We start from the raw sequence: 24,564 nt of genomic DNA, 5'->3' as shown, positions 1-24,564 counted from the left end.
TATGTATTCGGTTAACACGAAAATTTCGCGACTGTACACTTTTAATTATTATCTTAATGCAGGTGAGCTAACAACGTAACTGAGGCCCATAACCTATTAGAAATAGCAGATAATAAAAGGTACAAATAAACGTAAACAAACTATTTATTTTATAACCGAACCGTATTATAATAATATACAAACAGAGAAATTAAGATGTGTCTTATACAACGTATACTTCTAGACTAAAAATAAAACTCAAAACTCTACTAACATCGTTTCCACATTCATAATGTAACTCGACACTTTTTCGCAATTTTACGTAAGAATGTTCGACCTAAAATGTTCGGGAAATCAGCCCGCCCACTTAGACTGCATATGTCCATTTTAACACTAATAAAAATACCATAATTTATAGTTGAATATATTCTAACACTCCCTATGTTCCTTTTTCCTTGAATCTATCCCTGCTTTATGAGTTGGCTGGTCGCAGTCGATCGACAAGTTTAGTGGATTTGCGATCGAGGTTCGAGCCTCAGCCAGGTTATTTGATATTAATAAAAAGCCAACGTCATAGTATAAAATTCAATATAATTTACGACTTGGTCTGGAATAAAATGGCGTCTGATCGGCCTATGGAGGAGCGGTACGGCAAGGGATAAGGGCTTGCGGCTTGGTGATACTTCTCCATAGATCCCTACCGAAGGGAGTTGACGCCTAAGAACGGTGTATATATTATGTATGAGTTCCCTCTCTCCACGTGTAATATGTCAGAGATATTCCAAATTTATGGTTTTGATTGTATTTAAGACTTCCATTTCCTTATTCATCTTTCTTTCAGAACCTTTTTTTGTGACGTGTTCAGTCCATCATATTTTCAGAATTCTTCTATACACGTACAACTCGAATGATTCCAGTTTTTCATTGACGCCGCATTTAAGGTCCAAGCTTCTATTCCGTAAAACAAAGTCGAGAAAACGTAGCACCTAGCCAACTTTAATATTAGCTCTAACTTTAGATCTCTTGTGTAGAGCACTTTTCTCATTTTGTTAAAATTCGCTCAAGCCATTTCTTTTCTAATTTTTGATCTCCTGGAACTAATCATTTGTGGAGTTGATCATTGTTCCAAGATATTCATTCGTTCGACATTTGTTCTGTTTATGCAGAGATTCTCCTTATGTCTCTGAGTTTTAGAGATATAAAATTTGTTTTCTTGATGTTCATTGTTAGACCGTATTGGTGGCTATATATCGCTATTCTATTCACCAGTTTCTGAATATCTTCAATATTTTCGGCTAAGATGATAGTGTCATCCGGATATCTAATGTTGTTAATGAGAACTCCGTTCACCTTTATTCCAGCTGTTTCACCCTCAAGAGGTGGATTTTTTAGGATCTCTTCCGAGTAGGCATTAAAGAGAACTGGCGACAATACGCATCCCTGTCTCACCCCACGTATAATTTCAATTTCCTCTGACACGTTTTCCTCTGTTCGGTAACACGTACTTTTCTCGCTGCTTATAGTATAAATTGAGGCTCTCAGAACAATAGTGGCCTAATTCACAAATTGAGCATTTTTAGATTATTAAATCAATAAAAGCAGCGACATTAAATCTTCGGATTAACAAGGGTCTACGCAACCTACCTCTATATTTGGCTAACTGGCGCTACATAATTTGTAGCGCCATCCCATAAACATAATGGAAATACGAATGCAAAGATTGCATTTATTTCAAAACTTCGTTTTTGGGGTTAGGCCACTGTTGCTCTGAGCGCCTTAATTATATATGATCCTGGGGTCATTGTATCTATTGTCTATCTTCTTTAATTTCAGGACATTCATTAATTGTTTATGTCGCACTTTATCGAAAGCTTTTTTATAGTCAATAAAACAGACATACACATCTTGATTGACGTCTAGGCACCTTTGTATTAGGATATTAAGTGAGAAAAGAGCTTCACGCGTTCCTAGGCCTCCAAATTGTTTATCATTAATGTCTATGTCCAGTTTATGATAATATATTCGGTTACAGATGACTTTCAGTAGCAACATTAGCACATGGGACATCAAGCTGATGGTGCGGTAATCGGCGCATTCTCATGCGTTTTTCTTTTTAGGCAGACAAACAAAGATCGAAGTTAACCATTCTTTGGATAATATGAATGAGCTATAAATTTGGTTCAAGAGTATCACTAGAACATCAATGTTTACACTAAAACATCAATAATAAACAAGAAAAACTTAAAAAAAAAAGTAAAACTAAGATGTATGTAATTTACTATTTTATTTGGGAATAAAACCACAATTTAAGTTTGAAATCAAATTTATTTGACGTTTTGACTTCCACTTCGGAAATCGTTATCAAAATACCTGTCTTGTTTAATAAAAAATATATTTGACCTATGAAATTGTATCATTTCCCTTATCATGGAGAAAGTGGCTCTGTGTAGTATTTTTTGTAGTTTTCTGCTTGAATATGCCGGACGAAACTTCAGGCTTTTTGGTATACATCGTCATAAAAATTTAATAGAATTTTGACAATGTGCCAGTTTTTAGTATAAGGTTTCCAATTTTCAAAAATTTTGAATAACGCTAGGCCCACACCGGTTCCTTAATAGTGTTCTGAGACTATTTCCTTGTGGCGTCTTATGTAATTTACTATTTTATTTGCGAATAAAGCCACAATTTAAGTTTGCAATTAAATTTATTTGACATTTCGGCTTCTATTTCGGAAATCTTTATCAAAATGCGAAAAAATATGATTTATAACGTATGCTGCCTCAAATTAATATAACCGCCAGAAAATTTTTATTACCTATCTTAATTTTCCCAAAAGAACATGTAAGAAATGAAACAATTAGAGAACATATGAAGGTGGAAAAAACTATAATAGACGATATTGAAAAGAGACAGCTGACATGGTTTGGTCACGTTAAAAGAATGAATGAGACTCGCTGGCCGAGAAAAATATTAGAGTGGGTCCCACCGGAAAGAAGAAAAAGAGGACGACCACGGAGAAGCTGGAGGGACAATATTCAGGAGGCAATGGATTCGAGGCAATTAGATGAATACATGTGTTACGATAGAAAAAATTGGAAGCTGGGTATGGAGAGGCGGCGACAGCCGTAGAAATCCATTCTATATATTTTCTCAAAAAATTCAAAATACAAATCCCAAAATATCACAGGAAATCCAATAAGATGCAAATTAATCAAGTGAACAGAACAAATTAGAGGCGCAGCTTGCCTGAATGAAACAATATTAAGAAATAAAAATACCGCAAAAGAAAAATACCGCAATGGAATTTACAAAAGAGTCATCAGACCAATAATAAAATACGGGGCAGAAACACGACCTGGCACAGAGAGAGGACAAAAAATTGCTAGAAGCAGCGCATTGACAGCAGAGATGAAAACCCTTGAAAAAATCGATGGTAAGACACTACGGGATAGAGCTAGAAGTACAGATATACGACGGAGATGCAAGGTGGAAAACCGTACCTAATAACTGGGTAAGAAAGAGAAGAGTAGAATGGCCACATTAGCCGAATGACGACGAATAGAGTAATAAGGACGGTGAGAGACGGTTCCCCAATAGGAAGACGATCAGTGGGAAGACCACGAAAACGATGGAATGGCAACTTACTGGAGGCACATTAAAAAACAGACAAGTGCATGTCCATACAAAAGGGAGAAGAAAAATAACTCATTCTGTTTTAAGCCACAATATACAATTATGTAAAAATTGGAATAAATCCTTTGTAAAGGGTATAAAATTTATTAAAATTCCTAAAGGGCTACACCAGAACAAAACGTTTTCGATTTTATTACAAAATCATTATCAGTGTAAGACAGTCTGGATGCTAGCTGAGCCACCAAAGAAATATAGGGGTAATAACCCTTCAAATATAAAATTTATGCTTTACAGATACATATTTACTTAAAATGCCTTGTGATGAGCAAATGGCAACAGGAATAATGCCCTAAGGTAAGGTATTTAAATTCCCAACATGTGGGATGCAAAAAATTGAGTTGTTTACATTTCGATGATTTTATGGCAACTGAATTATGTATTCTATTTTTTCGAGAGCATTCAAATCACTTTATTAATCTTGTGCTTCATGTGCCATGCTCGATTATCGAGCTTTGGCTATCAAATTGGCTATAGTAATTTTGTTGACGGTAGCTCGGGAAAGGGATGCAGAGGATCTGTTAACCCTCGTAACCCTCGTAGCCCTCGTGCGGGGTGCATTTGCACCCCATCTGTATATCCATTTTTTATATGTGAACGTCGGGGAAATTGATTTGAAAGATAATTGCGACTTGTTTATTATATTATGAAATATAATTTTACAAACAAAGTACTCATTTCTTCTTTAAAAAAAATTATTATCGTTTTAAGACAAACACATAAAATTTTTCACAGAGTGAGCAATACACAGTTTTTACACACAATACAGTTTGTAACATAAGTTGTTTTGTAACATAATGTTTGTAACATTGTGACATCAGTAACACCGACTTTGTCCCGTAGCTCTGTTAGCTGCAGGTATAACATCAGAAACGTCTAAATCCAGGATATGAAATTTTCATAATTTGCACCCTACAGTCATTTTTTAAGTTTTAAATGCTGTAATGGGTGGAATGCGTTTAGAATTGAATTTAATGCGAATAAAAAAATGAACAAAAATAAAAAAAAAATTATTAAAAAAGATAGGTGAGAAAAACGAGGTCTGGGGTGCAGCTGAACCCCGCACCGCCTTACGAGGGTTAAACCAATCTCTCAGATTTTTAAGCCATGACTTTTTTCTTCGATCTGGCCCTCTTCTTTCGGCTACCTTGTTTTGTATTATTAAATGGAGTATATTATATCTCTCTAGGTGTCTCATAACATTGCTACAATATTCAAGTTTTCCGAAAATCACGTCCGTGACTTTCCCCATCCGATGCAAAATAACTTCGTTGCGAACTCTATTCACCCAACTTATTCGCAAGATTCTCCGATACACCAAGATTTCAAAGGCTATCAGTTTCTTGAGAAGTGTATCCTTTAAAGTCCAACTTTCGACACCGTACAAAAGAGTAGAGAATACATAACATCTCACTAATCTAATTTTCAGATTCAAAGTAATGTTTTTTCTACATAAGAGTTTCTTTATCTTAAAGAATGCAGCTCTGGCCTTATCTTCATGTATTCTAATTTCTTTGGTCATATTGCAGTTCTCATTTAGACTACTCATACTCTTACCATTAAGGTAGGTGATACTATTAGTTCTCTCCAGTTGTTCACCATAGGCTGTTACTACTTCCGGTTGTATTGGCGTCTTACTGACAACCATCACCTTGGTCTTTGCGGTGTTTAGCTTCAGTCAATATTCATTTTGATACAGCATTGAACACTATCCACTGATTTATTGAAAACAAACTCAGAATATATGTTAAATTTTAGTGGAGACAAAATGCAGCTTTGCCTTACTCCTCTTCGTATTTGAAGTTATTCAGAAGTGCCTCGGCCTATCCTGGCACGTTGATGCCAGTAAAGATTTTTAATAATACGTAGGTCTTTATCTATAAACCAAGCTACAGCTGCATACTACCTAAATAAAAATGAATAAACGAACCCTGTACCATTAAACAGGGGCGTTAAACAGGTAGACACGCTATCACCCAAACTGTTCACCGTAGTTTTAGAGAATGTTTTTAAAAGTCTAAATTGGAATTATAAGGGAATAAACATCAATGGCCGCTACCTCAGTAATCTACGATTTGCGGATGACATAATCCTAATAGCTACTACACATAGAATCTTCTAAAATAGGACTGAAAATGAATTTAAACAAAACAAAAGTCATGCACTCCAAAGAAACCGTGACAATAATAAACGACAAAGTTAAAAAGTTGAAGAATATATATACTTTAGACAAAAAATAATACCAAATAGCGAAAATCAAACGGAAGAAATAAAAAGAAGAAAAAAGTTAGCATGGGCAGCATTCGGCAAACTGAACTATATGCTCAGAAATCAGAAGTTTTTGTTACATGCATTATTCCGATATTAACATATGGGGTGTTAGAATATATTCAACTATAAATTATTGTATTCTTATTAGTGTTAAAATGGACATATGCAGTCTAAGTGGGCGGGCTGATTCCCCGAACCTTTTAGGTCGAAAGCTCTTACATAGGATTGCATGAAAGTATCGTGTTACAAGACATATGGATGTGAGAGCGATTTTAGTAGTTTTGTGTTTGATATTCTTACTGTAGTCTCGAAGTATACGTTGTAGAAGACACATCTTAATTTCTTTGTTTGTATATTATTATAATACGGTTGGGTTAAAATAAATAGTTTGTTTAGTATTATTTGTACCTTTTATTATCTGCTATTTCTAATAGGTTAAAAACAGGCGACGATCAAAGCTCGAAGAAGTACAAAGCACGGCTGGTAGCAAGGGGTTTTAGCCAAAAATTCGGCGTAGACTACGATGATGTGTTCGCTCCGGTTGCGCGGCAAGCTACTCTTCGAATTTTATTAACAGAAGCATGGAGTAAAAATCTCATAGTAAGGCATATAGATGCAAAAACAGCTTTTCTAAATGGAGAACTGTCAGAAGAAATTTTTATGAAACAGCCTGAGGGATTTGAAGAAAAGGATACAAGTTTTGTTTGCAAATTAAATAAAAGTTTATATGGTTTGAAACAATCTGCCAGAACTTGGAACCAAAAGCTTGATGAAGTTTTATCTAAAGAAAATTTTTGTAAAAGCAATATTGATACATGTTTATATATCAAGGTAATAAATAATGAAAGGGTTTACGTACTTATATACGTGGATGACATTTTTAATAGCAGCAAAGGATACACAGGTAATTGATACATTTGAGGAGAATCTAAAATGTAATTTTGAAATAACGAGTTTGGGATTATTACAAAATTATCTAGGTATGAAGATTGAAAGGTGCGATCAAGGGATATATAGTTTAAATCAAGCCAGTTATATTGACAAATTGCTGAACAAGTTTAAGATGAAAGATGCAAAAGAGTCCAATATACCGTTGGATGTTGGATACTATAAGCTTAGCAGAGAGAAGCCGATGAAAAACAGTGAAATATACCAACAACTGATTGGTGGTTTATTATATATTGCGGTAAATACTAGACCGGATATATTGGCAAGCGTCACCATACTAAGTCAACAGAATAAAAATCCAAAAGAAGTAGATTGGAATGAAGCAAAGAGAGTGTTGAGATATTTAAAGAAAACTAAATATAAAAAGCTTATTTTAGGACAACAAGGAACAGATAGTGCATTATACGGCTATGCAGACGCTGACTGGGCAGAAGACAAAGGGAACAGAAAATCAAATAGCGGGTATATATTTTTATTACGGGGTTCGCCTATAAATTGGGGATGTAGAAAACAGAATTGCGTGTCTCTATCATCAACTGAAGCAAAGTACATAGCATTGGCTGAAGGATGTCAGGAAGCAATTTGGTTAAAACAGGTTATAAAGGAATTTGTGGATTTAGAGCCGGAATTAGTTATATAGAAAAAGGGGTTGTTAACTTTAGGTATTATCCTACCGAGGATATGATAACCGATATGTTGACTAAGCCGCTGTGTAGGGTTAAGTTAGAGTACTTAAGTAGTAAAGGGGGTCTGTTTGACTAATTCAAAAATAATTTTAGTTGCGAGGGGATGTTAGAATGTATTCAACTATAAATTATGGTATTCTTATTAGTGTTAAAATGGACATATGCAGTCTAAGTGGGCGGGCTGATTCCCCGAACCTTTTAGGTCGAAAGCTCTTACATAGGATTGCATAAAAGTATCGTGTTACAAGACATATGGATGTGAAAGCGATTTTAGTAGTTTTGTGTTTGATATTCTTACTGTAGTCTCGAAGTATACGTTGTAGAAGACACATCTTAATTTCTTTGTTTGTATATTATTATAATACGGTTCGGTTAAAATAAATAGTTTGTTTAGTATTATTTGTACCTTTTATTTTCTGCTATTTCCAATATGGGGCACAAACATGGACAATCACAAAAAAGAATATGAACATACTCAGAGTCACTCAACACGCGATGGAAAGAGCAAGGCTTGGCATATCACTTAAGGACAGGAAAACAAACACATGGATAAGACAGAAAACCAAAGTCACCGATTTGGTACAAAAATCATTAAAATTGAAATGGGAATACGCTGGACATGTAGCTAGGAGCGATCTAAACAAATGGCACAGAACAATTCTAACCTGGAGACCATACCAACACAAAAGACCCAGAGGCAGGCCTCCTATGAGATGGACAGACTATCTAAAACGAACTGCCGGGAAAAATTGGCTACAAGTAGCGTACAACAAATAGCAATGGAAAGGAAGAATTGAAGAGGCTTATGTTCAGATATGGACGTGACTGGTCCAGGGTTATTGCGAAATCCAAACTGTGTATTAGCAAGTTGTTCTTCTATTTTTTGGTACATTCTAGAGTGCAAAATTCGTAGAAATATCTTTCAAGGTGATGGTTCGGTAGTCACTACATGTTTTCGCATTTTCTGTTTTGGTATCGTCACAAAAGTCGACAGCAGCCAATCCGTTGGCATATAGCCAATTTGATAAACTTTATTAAAAAAATGGAGAGATCTTTTACCTGAACTTTCGAAGAACTTTATTATTTCACTCGGTACTTGATCTGGTCCCGTCGATTTTCAGGTGTTTGCTAATCGTATTGCTTGTTCAAATTCGTCCATAGTTATATCAGGTCCTGTAACTACTTTGCTAATTTCAAGCTCGGGCCTTTTATCATTAAACAGTTCCTCAATGTAGTCTTTCCATCTGTCTATTTTATCCAAATCAGTGATAATCAGGTTTCCGTCTCTATCAACGATGTTTTTTGCATGTTTTTGTTCCGACCTGTGAGTTCTTTTATTTTTTTATACATATTAAATGTAACTTTTGTTAACTTTATTAATACAATTGAATATTCCTAGAAAGTATTCTATCTTGATGTTGGTAATTTTTACTAATACAAATTTCCATAATAGTCACCTTTATTTACCCAGTAGTGAAAAACATCTGAAGCGATAAAATTGTTGACTGCCGTCTAGATCTTATTACTAAAGCCCCATTTATAATCCCTATGTTTATAGAAATGTATGAGGATAATACGCCAGTAATTTCTCTAGCAACAAACAAATAACTTACGGTGATAGCATCAGAAATTTGTTTTATGGACCGTGGAATATTTATGGCTTTTATGTTCATAATTAACTCTTTAATGACTATTTTTCAATAGCTAGCGCGTGCAGCAAATACCAAATCTGAAAGCATTTACGAGGAAGCTTAAAAAAGCTTAATAGTACATAATAGAGACCTTGAATGACATATTAACACCTAGAGAATACACACATCGTAAAAGTCTAGGGATATTTTTAGAAATACGTAATTTCATCTTTGATTGTTTTTAATAAATAATAATCGATTTGCAGTGATCAATAGTATTCCAGAGAACGGCAATTCTCGGAAGTGGCGCACACCCCACTAAATGCGACACTATACAGTGAGCACGTAAAGGTTGGAATAAATTGAGTTTTTCGTGAACTGACGATTTTAGAAATAAATTCCGAAACAGGTCGATTTTTATTTTTAAATTACCATTTTTTGACATATGTATATTATACTAGTGACGTCATCCATCTGGGCCTGATCTATAAAATCTATAATTTTTTTAAAATCATCTATTTTTTTCAAAAATCATTAATTTTAAAATCAAAATTTTAAAATCAGAATAGGGGTCGTGTGATAGCTCATTTGAAAGGTTATTTAATTCTCTATTCAGTAGTATAAACATTAACATCATTATTTACACAGAATGTATGTAATTTATTTAAATGGACATATATTTTACTGTTAAAAAGAAAAAATGTTTATTTGAAAAATAAACATTGCTTTCCGCTTAACACGTTCAGTGCTGATGACGCACCGGTGCGTCATATACCTTATCGAATATAATGTTTAATTGTATGATAGAACTTGTAGTGTGAGTATCGTAGAAGTGATAGCACTTGGGGTAAGGTATGTACGTCTCAAAAAATAATCTAGGATTTAAAATTATGGTTTTGTTTATATAATATGCAGTTATGAAAGCACGTTTTAACTTTTTCCCTTCTACGTTCATAAATTGTATTTAATCCTCTAATGGCTGGTTTCACCAACGTAGAATAGTAGTTTATTCGATGAATAAAGTTATTCAGGATAATCAGATGAGCTTGGAGGTGTTGGACATACTGAAAAAGTTGTCACGCGCCTAATGAGAAATTACCCAAATTCAGGGCATGCCGTGTTAACGGATAATTTCTACAATAGTTTGTTTTAGCAAAGCGACTACTAGAAGCACAAACTTATTGCACTGGTACCATAAGGAGAGGAAGAAAGGAAAATCCCAAAGCTGTCGAATCTGCAACATTGGACAAGGGTAATACAACAGCTGCCTACAAGGATGGTGTAATGATCGGTAAATTGAGGGATATGAGGAATGTGTTGTATATATCGACAGTGATTAAAAACAACATTATTGACGTAGAAATCAGAAAAGGAGTAACAAAGAAAATACCTTTACCTATCGAAGAGTACAATCGACATAAATATGAGCGGTATAGACCGTATTTTAGCATATTACGCGAGTATCTGAAAAACATTTAGATGGTATAAAATTTTTAAAAAAACATTCCCAAAAACGACTGTCCTATAACGAGTATCGTATGTCAGTTCTCGAAAAACTTCTTCCTGGAAGGTTTACTACTAAACCTAATATTGTAAAAAAAGTACACAGCAGCTGCTAGAGAAACTTAAAATAAGGAATGCAGATGGAAAAATTATGCGAAAGCGATGTAAAATTTGTTGGAGCAAAAAAAAATAAGGAAAGACTTTGCTTACCATTGTATTCAATGTGCTGATCAGCCAGGTTTGTGTATTGGAAAATGTTTAGAAGAATACCACAAGAGGTAATGTTTTTTCAGAAACTAATTTTTTATTTATATATTTTATAGGATAGGTATGTTTTAAGTTTTTCTTTTCTATGTTCATCAATTTTATTTAAATAAATTTTATTTAATCCTCTTAGTTTTTTTATATTACGAACAACTGTATAATATGCAACATTTAAAAACAGACAGAGTCATGTCTACACAAAAAGAAGAAAAAGAAGACGTATATGCAATAATGAACTATTATTATCTATGACGCACCAGTGCGTCATGCGCGCACTAGATCAATATTCGGTATGTCGTGCTGATGACGCACCGGTGCGTCACACACAAATTACTTAATTGTTTGTTTAATTTTAACATTTAACTCTTATAATAAGACACATTAATAACAATGCAGAACAAAAAGTTCAAAAATATGTATCAGACCGGCAGGAAAGTTACTAGTATTATAACAGCACTGAACGTGTTAAACTAGAGGCATTGTTTTCCACTTGAAACTGCCAAGAAGTAGGTGGGTGACAACTTTAACATTGAATTTAAACGAACAACAATATTTATTGTCAAATAAATATTTGTTTCTGTGTTCTAACAGGTGTAAAATGTATTTTAAATTAAATAAATTAGATACATTCTTCTTGTCTCAATTAATTAAATTAATGATATATATTTCAAAAAGTCATAATTTAAAAATAAAATTCGATAACATCGATCTGTTTCGGGATTTATTTCCAAATGGGCCCATTCACGAAAAAAATAATTTATTCCAATTTTTACATGTTCCCTGTATTCATACAGTGATGAGCGAGCTAGTAACGCAAAATAACGCAAAAGATAGAAAACATAATACATTGTGAAATAAAAAGAGATGAAACTAATAAATGTGGAAATTATCGATATGAACGTATAAATTAACATTATATTACATGGTTTCCCACCTTTACACATCTGTGACAGGAGTTTTTTTATAAAATTCTCCTGCAACAATGACAGTTTCCAGACTCCTCCGATACGTTTAAAGGTAGGAAACTATGTAATGTAATGTTGATTTATACGCTTATGTCGATACTTTCCACCTCTACTAGTTTTATCTCTTTTTTACTTCACAGTGTATTATGTTTCCGCCTTTTGCGTTATTAGCGCGCTCATCACTGTATACGCGAAGTTTTTGATCCTGTCAACCCGACTGAATTGAAAAATGGGCCAAATTCCATCTTTTAGCCAATTGAGTTTAGTAAAAGACCAGCCAATTGATATTTCAACCATCCATTTTGGTCCAAGGGTATGGGTCTGACTACCCTCCCCATTTGGTGTCTGTTTTTCATTCTCTGCCCAAAATTCCCAAAAATTTCGAAAATTTTAGTCCGACCTCTGCGGCTTCTATTAGTATTGATCTTTCATAGCTCTTGTCAAAATCCAATACCATAGGCATAACACCGTAGGCATATCAGAAGAACAACATGGATTTAGGCCAATATATTTACAACAAACGCGACGCGATCTTCGCATATTGTGGCAACTAGTAAATAAGTTCATAGAGTTCAACACACCCCGCTTTCTATGTTTTATGCATCTCACAATAGTATTTAACTTAAAGACGTAGTCCAAATTATGAAGAAGAAAAACGTTAATAAAAATAGCATAGCAATCATCAGGGAACTTAACAGTCTCAATAAAACAAGAATAAAAACGGAATATGGACCCAATAAATAAGCTTGTCGGCAGAGATCACGCAGGAGAATAGCGTCAGTCCGAATCTCTTTAACACGATCATGGCCAAGATAAAATAAAGCACAAATAAAACATAAATTGGCTACAAAATAGGATCACATACAAAAATACCGAGCTTGGACTATCCTCTGATATACCTACAGAGTAAAAACATATACCTACCTTGATACGAACGTCAATGACAATTGGGACCATTCTATAGAAATCAAATGTAGGATAGAGAAAGCAAGATCTGCATTTAAAAAAATGGCAAAGTTGTTCAAATATCATGATTTGTCGATACCCATAAAAGTCAGATTACGCCACCTGCAAGAAAATTGAGGCTTTTGAGATGTGACTTTATCGTCGAATCCTGAAGATATATTATACCGACCACATTACTAATGAGGGTGTTTTGCTGAAAATGCAAAAAGAAAAAGAGCTGTTAATCAAAATAAAAACAGCCAAAATCGAATACCTCGGTCACATCATGAGGAACAGTGAAAGATATGGACTGCTGCAACTGGTCTTATAAGGAAAAGTAGAGATAAAGCGAGGACCAGGAAGGCGAAGGATTTCGTGGCTGAAAAATCTACGTACGTGGTTCAACACAACCACTACAAATCTTTTCAGAGCAGCAATGTGCAAAGTACAGATTGCCATGATGGTCGCCAACATCCGAAACGGATAGGCATTACCAGAAGAAGAAAGTTAAACATGTTAATATACCACGAAAGATCCATAGTTCAGAGACATAATACTCCAGGCTGTGGGTGAAAAATAGGTCGATTTCAGGATATAATTCAGGAATTTTTGAAACCTATCAGGTGTTGTAAAGGACGATGCCAGGAATAACTTCTACTAAAATGTGACCAAAAATATTGTGAGCTTTTTTTGTTATTGCGATTTTCATTTGTTAAATTTGCAATTTTTAAAGATTTTTAATTTTGCAGCTTAGGATATTGATTCTAGGGAAAAACTTTTTAATAAAAAGTTGTAGTAAATTAAAAAACCTACAATTTGAGCTATGGTAAGTTTAATTTCGTTTATTGGTTATTGCAACACAGCCTGCGAAAGGTTTAAAATGGCCGTTTTTTACAATTGCGTTATTTATTGTTCAAATAATTTTTTTATTTTTTAAAGCTTTAAAATGAAGATCTTTCAATTCCAAACATAAAAAAATTGTAAGGCCGGATTAACGAATTTGTTGCTTAGATATTATAAATTGTTTATCCCAAGAGGCCAAATGTCGAAGGCCATAACTTTTAAAAAAAATCGTAGAGAGTTGGTGAAACATCCAATCTCCTTCTAAAGAGTTATATTTTCATATTCTGATGTAAGTAAATGCGTAAAACATTTTTAAACTTCTAATTTTTGGGTTTGAAAATAAGGGCGCAATTTCGTTATAAACATTTAGAGCTGAAGCGGCCCTGTACATCCTATGAGTTTTTAACTTACAGATTATTGTTCCTAAAACGAAACGAAGATTTATAAAAAAATAAAAAATTTCTACGACCAACTGAAGCCGAGCTAAATGTTGGGCTTGAAAATAAGGGGACAATTTTCGTTATAAACATTTAGAGCTGAAGCGGCCCTGTACATCCTGTGAGTTTCTAACTTACAGATTATTGTTGCTGAAGACGAAACGAAGATTTATAAGAAAATAAAAATTTTATACAACCAACTGAAGCCGAGATAATTGTTTCTTTTTTCTTAAATCGTAGTGCCTTTATTTACAACAATTAAGAAATTATTTTACAGTTATTGACTAAAGCAAGACTTATATTATCTTAAATTAAAAATAATTATAAAATATAATTACATTTAATTATTAATAATTATTTTTAAAATCGGTGCTTTTGCGAACGTCCGAATTTTGCAAATCGCCCCGCCCCGGCTCGCTTCAAATCCGCGCGCTCGGAAAATGTTTACGTAACTTGTATTAAATTTTGACCGAAAACAATTTAATAATATTACCATTATAATATACAGTCTATTTACTACTGTATTTGTTTTTTTTTTGATAAACTTTTATATGTGAAATCTCATTTCTGAAGAAATAATGTTACAAAAATGATACATTTTTAATTTTTACATTGTTATATAAATATAATAATAATAATGTTACTTCTTATTATACAATATAAAACTTTTTCTTCTTGTAGTGACTATCCGTTTTGGATCCGTTATTCTAATTGTTTATAAGTAAACAAAAAATCGACATGTTTTTGCAAAATAATTTTACACTGTTTAAAATTATTTTTTGTCATTTATTTTTAATTAAGGTAATATTATAAATGTTCTTCTTTCATAAACTGTCCGAAGTATTATTGTAACCTCATAATTTTCTGACTTATAGTGTTGCAAAAAAAAATGAATTTGGGATAAACAAATTAAATAACTTTTAAACTATGTGACTAATTCTTTTTAAATTTAAAATATAATTTAAGTACAAGAAGTCTCGGCATTCCGTGTAATAAGAAGATTCTAAGTTAATTTTTACCTAAGTTATGAATATTTATAAAAACTCAAAATTTATGATTTATTTTGCAATTTTCTAAGCAACCAATAAGGATAGATATATTCAGCGAACGCCATATTAAAGTTTTTTATACGATTTTTGAGTTTCTTACTCTCAAATTTGTTTAAAGTGCTTAATTTTTTAGTAGTAGACGAAAAAAGCGATAATTTACCGTTTTTTATCTTCATTTTTTTATAACTATGTATATCATCAAAATCGGCTGCAGGAAACATATAGGTTAATAATATAGATGTCCATGCTACTCAAAAAATTTGGTTTCGGCCTGGAGGGGGATGTATCACGAGAAAAATCTTATTTCTCTGGACTACCAGTCAACGTTTATTGCCAAGAGTCCCCTCAAATGTAAAATGTAAACTAATGATTAACACGTAATAGAACGTCATGAATTTCAATTATCTCAGAACAGATATATAATATGATAGATATGCTAAAGATGAAGTCAAAAACAACAGCTAAACAAGAATATCAAGATACTTGAGGGATATCACATGGAGTAACAAATATAGTCCGTCTAGAAAGTATCCGGAAAAAAGAAAGCAGAATTATAATTTTACGGTATTATTTCTATCACTTGAAATATAAAATTTCAACAAATAATTCATCTCATTTACTTATACAACCTTCATTTAAATCTAAACACTTAACTAAACGTCCAGGTACATCCGAAACTAGGTCAGGGTCATAATTTTCGGTAATGGTGTTCCAGGCATGTAAAACTGACCGAATCAAACCTTCTTTATCTCGTAGCGCTGCTAGTTCCACTCCAATCTTCATCAGTCCCCATATGTTTTCATTGGGTATAAGATCTGGAGAAGCTGCTGGCCATGGAATTGTTGCCAATTCGTGTTCTTGCATCCAAGCTTGATTATAAATAGAAGTATGGCATCTTGCATTATCTTGCTGAAAACGCCACCCCTCTGGATATATAACATGAGCCGTTTCAAGAAGAAGACCATTTAGGATGTCACAATATTTCGCACTATCAACAGTACCAATAACTATACAGAGAGGTGTAGCACCACGCTGAGATATTGCTCCCCAAACCATTATTTTAGTGGGAAATTTGGAAATTTAAACGGTAACATTTTCTCTTGATATGACTTTTAGATGATTACCAAGCTGGAAACAACTTTCATCAGATATAAAGACATTATTAAAATTATCTTCTCCAAAAAGTGGACAAAAACCTAGTCTTCGTTGCCTTTGCAGAGGTGTTATTGTAGGGATTTTTTTGGATTCCTTGATATGTACCCTTGCTTTTTCAGTGACATGCGAACAGTTTCTGGGCAAACTTTTATTCTTCGTTGATTTCCAAATCAGTTCGCTAATTTTCGAAACCCTAGGCGTGAATTTTGTCGCCCTAAAGCCACTAAAGCATTTAAATTGTTTCCGCGAATCTTACGCGGTCTACCCGAATCTGGTCTATATTTTATGCCATATTTTATCCTCTTTATTGTCTCATACACTGCAGTGTATGAGTTCTACTTTTTCCGAGTTCAGTACATGGCACTAATTTTTTAACGTTTCGGACACCCTTTGTATTCAAATATTCCACCACTTTTCTTTTTTCTACTTGCGACATTATTTCGCAAACCTTAAGTCTGTTTACAAACAACAATATTTGACAGATGGTGTTGTCATGCGATTTGGTCCATAACCTACTATCGGCACAACCTACTTGATGCATTACTTTTGTCTTAAAATGTTACAAAAAGGAAATCTATTAAAATTAGGAAAAATATAAAATTCCGGATACATTCTAGACGGACTATACAGGGTGTAACAAAAATACAGGTCATAAATTTAATCACATATTCTGGGAACAAAAATAGTTTGATTGAACCTAACTTAACTTAGTACAAATGGGCATATAAAAAAAGTTACAACCCTTTGAAGTTACAAAATTAAAATCAATTTTTTTCAATATATCGAAAACTATTAAAGATTTTTATTGAAAATGGACATGTGGCATTCTTATGGCAGTAGCACCTTAAGAAAAAAAGATAGTGAAATTTGGACACCCCATAAAAATCTTATGGGGCTTTTGTTCCTTTAAACCCCCCCAAATTTTTTGTACGTTCCAATTAAATTATTATTGTAGTACCATTAGTTAAACACATTATTTTTAAAACTTTTTTGGCTCTTATTGCTTTTTCGAAAAGTCAGTTTTTATCGAGATAATTTGAATATTTGTCAAATCCACCACATATTTGTATACTCGTATGGTTAAGTACGTAGTCCTGTCGCCAGGGGGGGTACAACGGCCTCCTTAATTCAGATGGACTTACCCAAGTTTTTTTTATATATTTTGACCCGCAGAATACGAATTTTTTGGGTAACAGTTGATCCGGATGTCGATAACATTGTTATAGACAAAGAACTTGACAAGTTTTTTCGTAGGATGCATAGTTTTCGAGATAACCGCGGTTGAACTTTCAAAAAATCGAAAAATTGCAATTTTTGAACCCGAATAACTTTTGATTAAAAAATAAAGTAGCAATTCTGCTTACCGCATTTGAAAGTTTAAGTCAAATTATATCGGTTTTGATTATTTGCATTGCTAAAAATTAATTTTTTTATTGGTCAACAAAGCTATAAACACATAGTGTTTCCCGTGCCTAATACATGCGTTTTAACGCATGCTACGTAGAAATTGCCTCGCTTGCACTTGTAGCTACTCTACCTACTCGTTCGATTTTAAATGAGAAATCATTGAAAACATCACTCGCGCACTAGGTTTTTATAGCTTTGTTTAACAATAAAATAATAAAGTTTTAGCAATGAAAATAATCAAAACCGATAGCAATTCTGCTTACCGCATTTGAAAGTTTAAGTCAAATTATATCGGTTTTGATTATTTTCATTGCTAAAACTTTATTATTTTATTGTTAAACAAAGCTATAAAAACCTAGTGCGCGAGTGATGTTTTCAATGATTTCTCATTTAAAATCGAACGAGTAGGTAGAGTAGCTACAAGTGCAAGCGAGGCAATTTCTACGTAGCATGCGTTAAAACGCATGTATTAGGCACGGGAAACACTATGTGTTTATAGCTTTGTTGACCAATAAAAAAATTAATTTTTAGCAATGCAAATAATCAAAACCGATATAATTTGACTTAAACTTTCAAATGCGGTAAGCAGAATTGCTACTTTATTTTTTAATCAAAAGTTATTCGGGTTCAAAAATTGCAATTTTTAGATTTTTTGAAAGTTTAAACGCGGTTATCTCGAAAACTATGCATTCTACGAAAAAACTTGTAGAAATATTTTTTGCTTAAAATGACCCAAAAAATACAAAAAGATATCTTGTTTGGCGTGAAATCGCTGTTATGTAATTCCTCAAGTTCTTTGTCTATAACAATCTTATCGACATCTGGATCAACTGTTAACCAAAAAATTCGTATTCTACGGGTCAATATATATAAAAAAACTTGGGTAAGTCCATCTGAATTAAGGAGGCCGTTGTACCCCCCCTGGCGACAGGACTAGATTATGGAGACTTGGTAATAAATATGAAAATTTATGTCTGATTTACATTTTTAGGTATATTTTGAACCATATTAAAAAAAGAGGCCACATCTCGATAGAAGGTGCCTTCTCGAAAAAATACAGAGGCAAAAAAGTTTTAAAACACTCTGTTTAACTAATGGTACCGCAGAAATATTTTAATTGGAACGTACACAAACATTTGGGGGGTTTAAAAGACCAAAACCCCCATAAAATTTTTATGTGAACATATAAAAAAGTAAACCTTAACTCGATAAAAACTGACTTATCGAAAAAATACTAAGAGTCAAAAAAGTTTTAAGAATATTTAATTTAACTAATCGTACCACAATAATAATTTAATTAAGACGTGCACAAAAGTTTGGGGGGGTTTAAGGGAACAAAACCCCCATAAAATGTTTATGGGGTGCACAAATTTCACTATAATTTTTCTTTAAGATGCTCCTGCCATAAGAATGCCGCATGTCCATTTTCAATAAAAAATCTCTAATAGTTTTCGATATATTTGAAAAAATCGATTTTCATTTTGTAATTTCAAAGGGCTGTAACTTTTTTTATGTGCATATTTGTACTAAGGTAAAATAGGTTTATTCGAACTATTTTTGGTCCGAGAATATGTACTTTCATTTATGACCTGTATTTTTGTTACACCCTGTATATGAGCGTAGAGAGCAAAATTCGGATCTATGAAACATGTGTGAGACCAGTACTAACATAGGCAGCGGAAACAAAAGCTGCAACGTTGTTTACAAAAATCTTAATGAGAACAATAGAAATGAAAGTATAAACAACCATAAGGGGAATTTCTCACAGAGATAGACTAAGAAATAAGTGATAAATTAACAGCAATGAGAGTCTAAGATGTGATGAGATGGATACGACTTTCTTTTTCTTCTTGTGCCACTCCTATCGGAGATTGAAAATCATCAAGACTATCCTGACCTTGTTTACAGCTGACCTAAAGAGTTCATGACTGGTGCAGCCAAATCATTCTCTCAAATTCCGCAACCATTACATTCTTCTAGGACCTTTATTCCGTTTTCCTTCTATTTTTACTTGCATTATATTTTGAAGTAATGCGTATTTATGGCCTCTTACTAAATGATCCAAATATTCCAGTTTTCTTCATTTTATCGTTAACAAAATTTCTGGGGTCTTTTCCTATACTTCGTATTACTTAAAAGTTTGTGACTCTTTCAACCCAATTTATCTTCAGCATTCGATGGTAGCACCACATCTCGAAATTTTCAATATTTTGTATGTTGTTCTGTTTGAGAGTCCCGGCCTTTACATTGTATAATTAGCCTCTTAGCATTCTTAATCGTAGAGTGATACTTATATTTCTGTTGCAGAAGAATTTTCTCATCTTTATGAAGGTGGTCCTAGCAATTTCGATACGTTTTGTTATTTCATCGTTTTGGTCTCCAGTTTTGTTTATTAAAGTTCCCAAGTATTTGTTGTTTCATTTTTTCAATTTGAATTCTGTTTATACTAATATGTGCTAGTTGTGTCATTTTTTTACTGAAGACCACATACTGGGTTTTTTTGATATTGATATTTATGCCAATATTGTCGCAAGCAATATTTATGTTTGCAAGTAATCGCTGTAATTATTTTACTGTTCTTGCAACTAGTACAGTGTCGTCAGCGTATCGAATATTATTTACAACCTCTCCATTGATTACGATTTCTTCGTTTGCTTGCAAAAAAGCTTCCTGGCGGATGCTTTCACTGTAGATATTAAATAGCAGTGGTGGCAAAATGCATCCCTGTCGTACTCCTCTACGTCTGTTGCTTGTGATTTTCTATTTGGATGTTAGCTTTTTGATTCCAATACAGATTGAGAATTATTCGCAGATCTTTATTATCTATGTCCTTTCTTTCAAGAATATCTCTTAGGTTATCATGACGTTCTCTATCAAACGCTTTTTCAAAATCGATAAGACATGCATGTACTTCTTGATTAACGTCTAAGAATCTTTGTGTAAGAACATGGATAAGACCAAGACGCCGCAAATGGACAGATCATGTCGACAAAATTAACCCAGGAAGAAATGGGTAAAAACATAAACCCAATACAAAAATACCATTAGAAGGACTCCCGAAGAAGTGGTATTATAGTTGGATATCAACATTGCCATATCTAGGATGATAAAATAATCAAGACCATATCTTTTAACATAAAGAAGAAGAAAAAGAAGAAGGTTTTAGGACACACTGTATATATTATTTTAGTCAAGTCTCTTTCTGAAGCCATTTTTTATTATTAATTCATAACTACTAATAAATAAAGCATCATCAAACCTAGTTCTTTGAAAAGGAAGGTGGAGTACCACTTTCCGTTTTTTCAAGACTGATTTTAATGTCTTGTTTGTTTTTACGTAATAATGAATAAAATATATATCTAGCAGTAATGAAATTCGAGAAGCTGTAGTCTACGACCACATCACCACACCGTTCCGAATCTGAATAAATACCAGCCTAATGTCTGATTGCGACAATCGGTACAATTCTAGTTTACGCCTTCAGTTCGTAGGCTGCAAAGTTGCTTCTCGACTCGACAACACAATGCCAAGACAACTAGTAGGAAAAAATGGTGCAGTCCACCTTTTCTTTATTATTTACTATCTTTTTTGTTATTGGATATATCCGCTTCGAGATTTTTAGTTCGTTTGTTGTACAAGCTACACTTGTAAATTAACTAATCGTTATTTAATAGTAATAACTGTAGTCCATTAGCATTAGCGGCGTTTCTAGTTTATTTTAAAAGTAATAGTATCTAATATTTATTTCGTCAAAATATACAGAGTTAAATAAAACACGTTATTTTTATATTAAATAACTAATCTGTGTTTATACTACTAAAATCTGATCACAATTGACCAATTATCAATTCTACTTTGATTTTAATAATTACTAAATCATACATCCGTACCTCAGAGCAAAACTGTATTAAGTCCAAAATTTCAGTTTTCTACTTTTTTAGCTCACTGGGCTTAAAATTTTCCGCTCTATTCACTGGTGTTTCTTATTCGCTCTTTCGACTGAAATTGGCCAAAATAGTCTTGTATGAACAGTACTAAGTCCACACTTCGCTTAGAGCAAAACAGTATCTTCTGCACTTCAAATGTATTAGATCCAAAATAGTGTATACGTTTCCCAGGGCAAAACCATATTATGTTCAGCAAAAAGTATTATGTCCCACATAATTCAATTCAGGCAAAGCATTAAGTCCACAATATTTTAAAATTTGGCAAGTTTGTGCCTTAGAGAGCACAAACTCACCGACAATTTTGGAATCATGAGACAAACAATAAATCCAAAAAGACAGTTTTTAAGTTCTTATCTTGAAAAAACGTGAATCAAGAGAATAAGAGAACGAACAAGTGCTCGCTCAAGCTAGAGCCATTGTAACTGGAAATCTTTTTTTACCATTGAAGAAAAGAGACCCAAGATATTTCTCAGTCTATTGTAAGATGTTCACTTGAAAAAATTAAAACAAGTGGAGTTTTATAATGTGACAAAAGAGGAAAGCAGCCATCAAAAAATAAAGTAAAGAATGAGGTAAAGGATAGGATTACACATTATAGTCGAAGAAGTACGGCGAACAAATATTTAGGAGGTCACCAAAATATTTCTACAATGTTTAGGATGTTTAAGGACGAATGAGATGTGAAAAACATTCCTTCGGACGAAGTAGACAAAGAATGGCTTTACAATCACATTTTTAATAACGAATTTAATTTATCATTAGCTGTTCCTTCAAAAGACACTTGTGATAAATGTGATGAATTTCTAGTCAATCTAAGACTGTCAACGTCTGAAACTGAGTGAGAAACATTACAAGTGATGGTACAAATTGAAACAAATAGACAAAGAGATGTCCATCAATAGCCCTGGACAAAAAGTTTTAATGATAAATTTACAAAAATGTCTTCCTTGCCCAAAGCTAACTGATCCTCAAACCTTTTACAGTCTAAAACTCTGGTGTTTTAATTATACAATTTATGATTCAACGGAAAAACAGGCAAACTGTCTAATGTGGGATGAATCAATTGCTGGTTGAGGTGGAAACGAAATGGCCTCGTGCTTGGTCCAATACATTAATTCATTACCTCAAAGCACAACTTCTATTGTTATTTGGACTAATAATTGCTCATCTCAAAACCGGAACATACAAATTATTATGTGCTACTTTTATCTACTTTCGAGATATCCACATATAAAAGAAATCACTCACAAATTCCATTTGCGAGGGCATAGGCACATGGAGGTGGACAGTATACACTCAGTGATAGAACGAGAGGCTAAAAATTGGCCTAATTTTCAAATTATTATCTACTCCATAGGATTGGTTACAGTTGGCTAAAATTTTCGGAAAAACAAATATTTCAAAATGTAAGAAATGGCAAATTCTAATCTTAAATACTTTAATAAATTTTGCAATTCTTACGATTCGCCGTTTCAAAATAAAAATAAAACAGAATAATGAAAAAAAATTTATTTCACAAACAATATGTATGTAATTCAGAATTCAGACAAGAAAATCCTGGGATTCTGTATTTTAAAACATACTTCATTCTGTACTTTAAAACGTGCAATCCAGCCCTCAGTATATAAGCCACTTTACACTGGCCCCACAGGACTCTCTAGACAAGACCTTAGAATTATAAGAAGAATCCGTATAGGCCACACCAAACTTACTCACGGCTTCCTTATGTCATCAGATATCCGACCTATCTGTTTAACATGCCAGTGCCAACTTACCGTGAACCACATTATTACCGAATATCATCAGTTCAGTGTAGTAAGACAACAGCTCAAACTCAAACCGCAGCTATGTGACATTCTAAGTGATACCAACCAGTTAGAGAGAGTTCTTCAGTTTAAAAAAAAAATATCATTGTATCATAAACTTTAATTTTTTTTATGACATAACTTGTTAATGCTCTTTAATTATACCTCTTGTAATCTTGTTTGTAATCGTCCCGTGCGAGTGGCCATAGTTGCCGAGCACGTTAATGTAAATAAAAAAAACACACTTCGATTTGGAATTTAAGAATATAGACTTAACCGAAGAGTTAGTAGAAGAAATCATCAATCTGTAGAAGATTCTCTGATTTCGTTGAGAGATACCTTAAATCCGATAAGTACTAAAAAATTTAATGATCTTCTGCTAAAGTGGGTTCCAGCGAGGATTCACGATTTTTTTTCAGACTTTAGTGCATAAAGACCCAATTCCTATTATTGATATCGAGGCAGTAGCCCTGCATTTGTTAAGTTTTTAATTATTTTTTTATGTACTTCAAAATCTTATTGTTAATTTTTTTAGATAATAAAAATACAGTTGCGTTACAACTATTTCTCTTTTTTTTTTTAATTCGACTTTTTAAGTAGTTTTTTTAGTACTCGTATTAATGTTTTTGTTACAAATACGTCCGTATAAAATTTTTAGTTCTTTATATCTAAGCATTTCCTTAATTTTGTAAAATAGGTATGATATTTTTCGTAATAGAGCTCCGTATTTGCCATAAGATAGGTAGCAAAATTAATAATAAGTCACCGTCAAAAATTTATTTTTCAAAGCGAAAATGGGTCCATTTTTTCCAAAAACAGTAATTTTCAAAAAAAATTCATACTAGTGGTAAAAAGAACAATGATCATTACTCACATTTATAAGAATTTGCTAAATAAAATTTAATGTATTAAATGGAAAATGTTACAAAACACTAAAAAAAATTTATATTTTCGCTCTCCTGTAAAATTTACATTTTGTGACTTAATACACTTTTGTTCTGGGGATACAATTATATTCTAAGACCTTAATAAAATTTAT

Source organism: Diabrotica virgifera, chromosome 1 (assembly GCF_917563875.1).
Source record: "Diabrotica virgifera virgifera chromosome 1, PGI_DIABVI_V3a".
In the NCBI taxonomy this organism is placed as follows: Eukaryota; Metazoa; Arthropoda; class Insecta; order Coleoptera; family Chrysomelidae; genus Diabrotica; species Diabrotica virgifera.
This window is presented reverse-complemented; position numbering follows the sequence as displayed.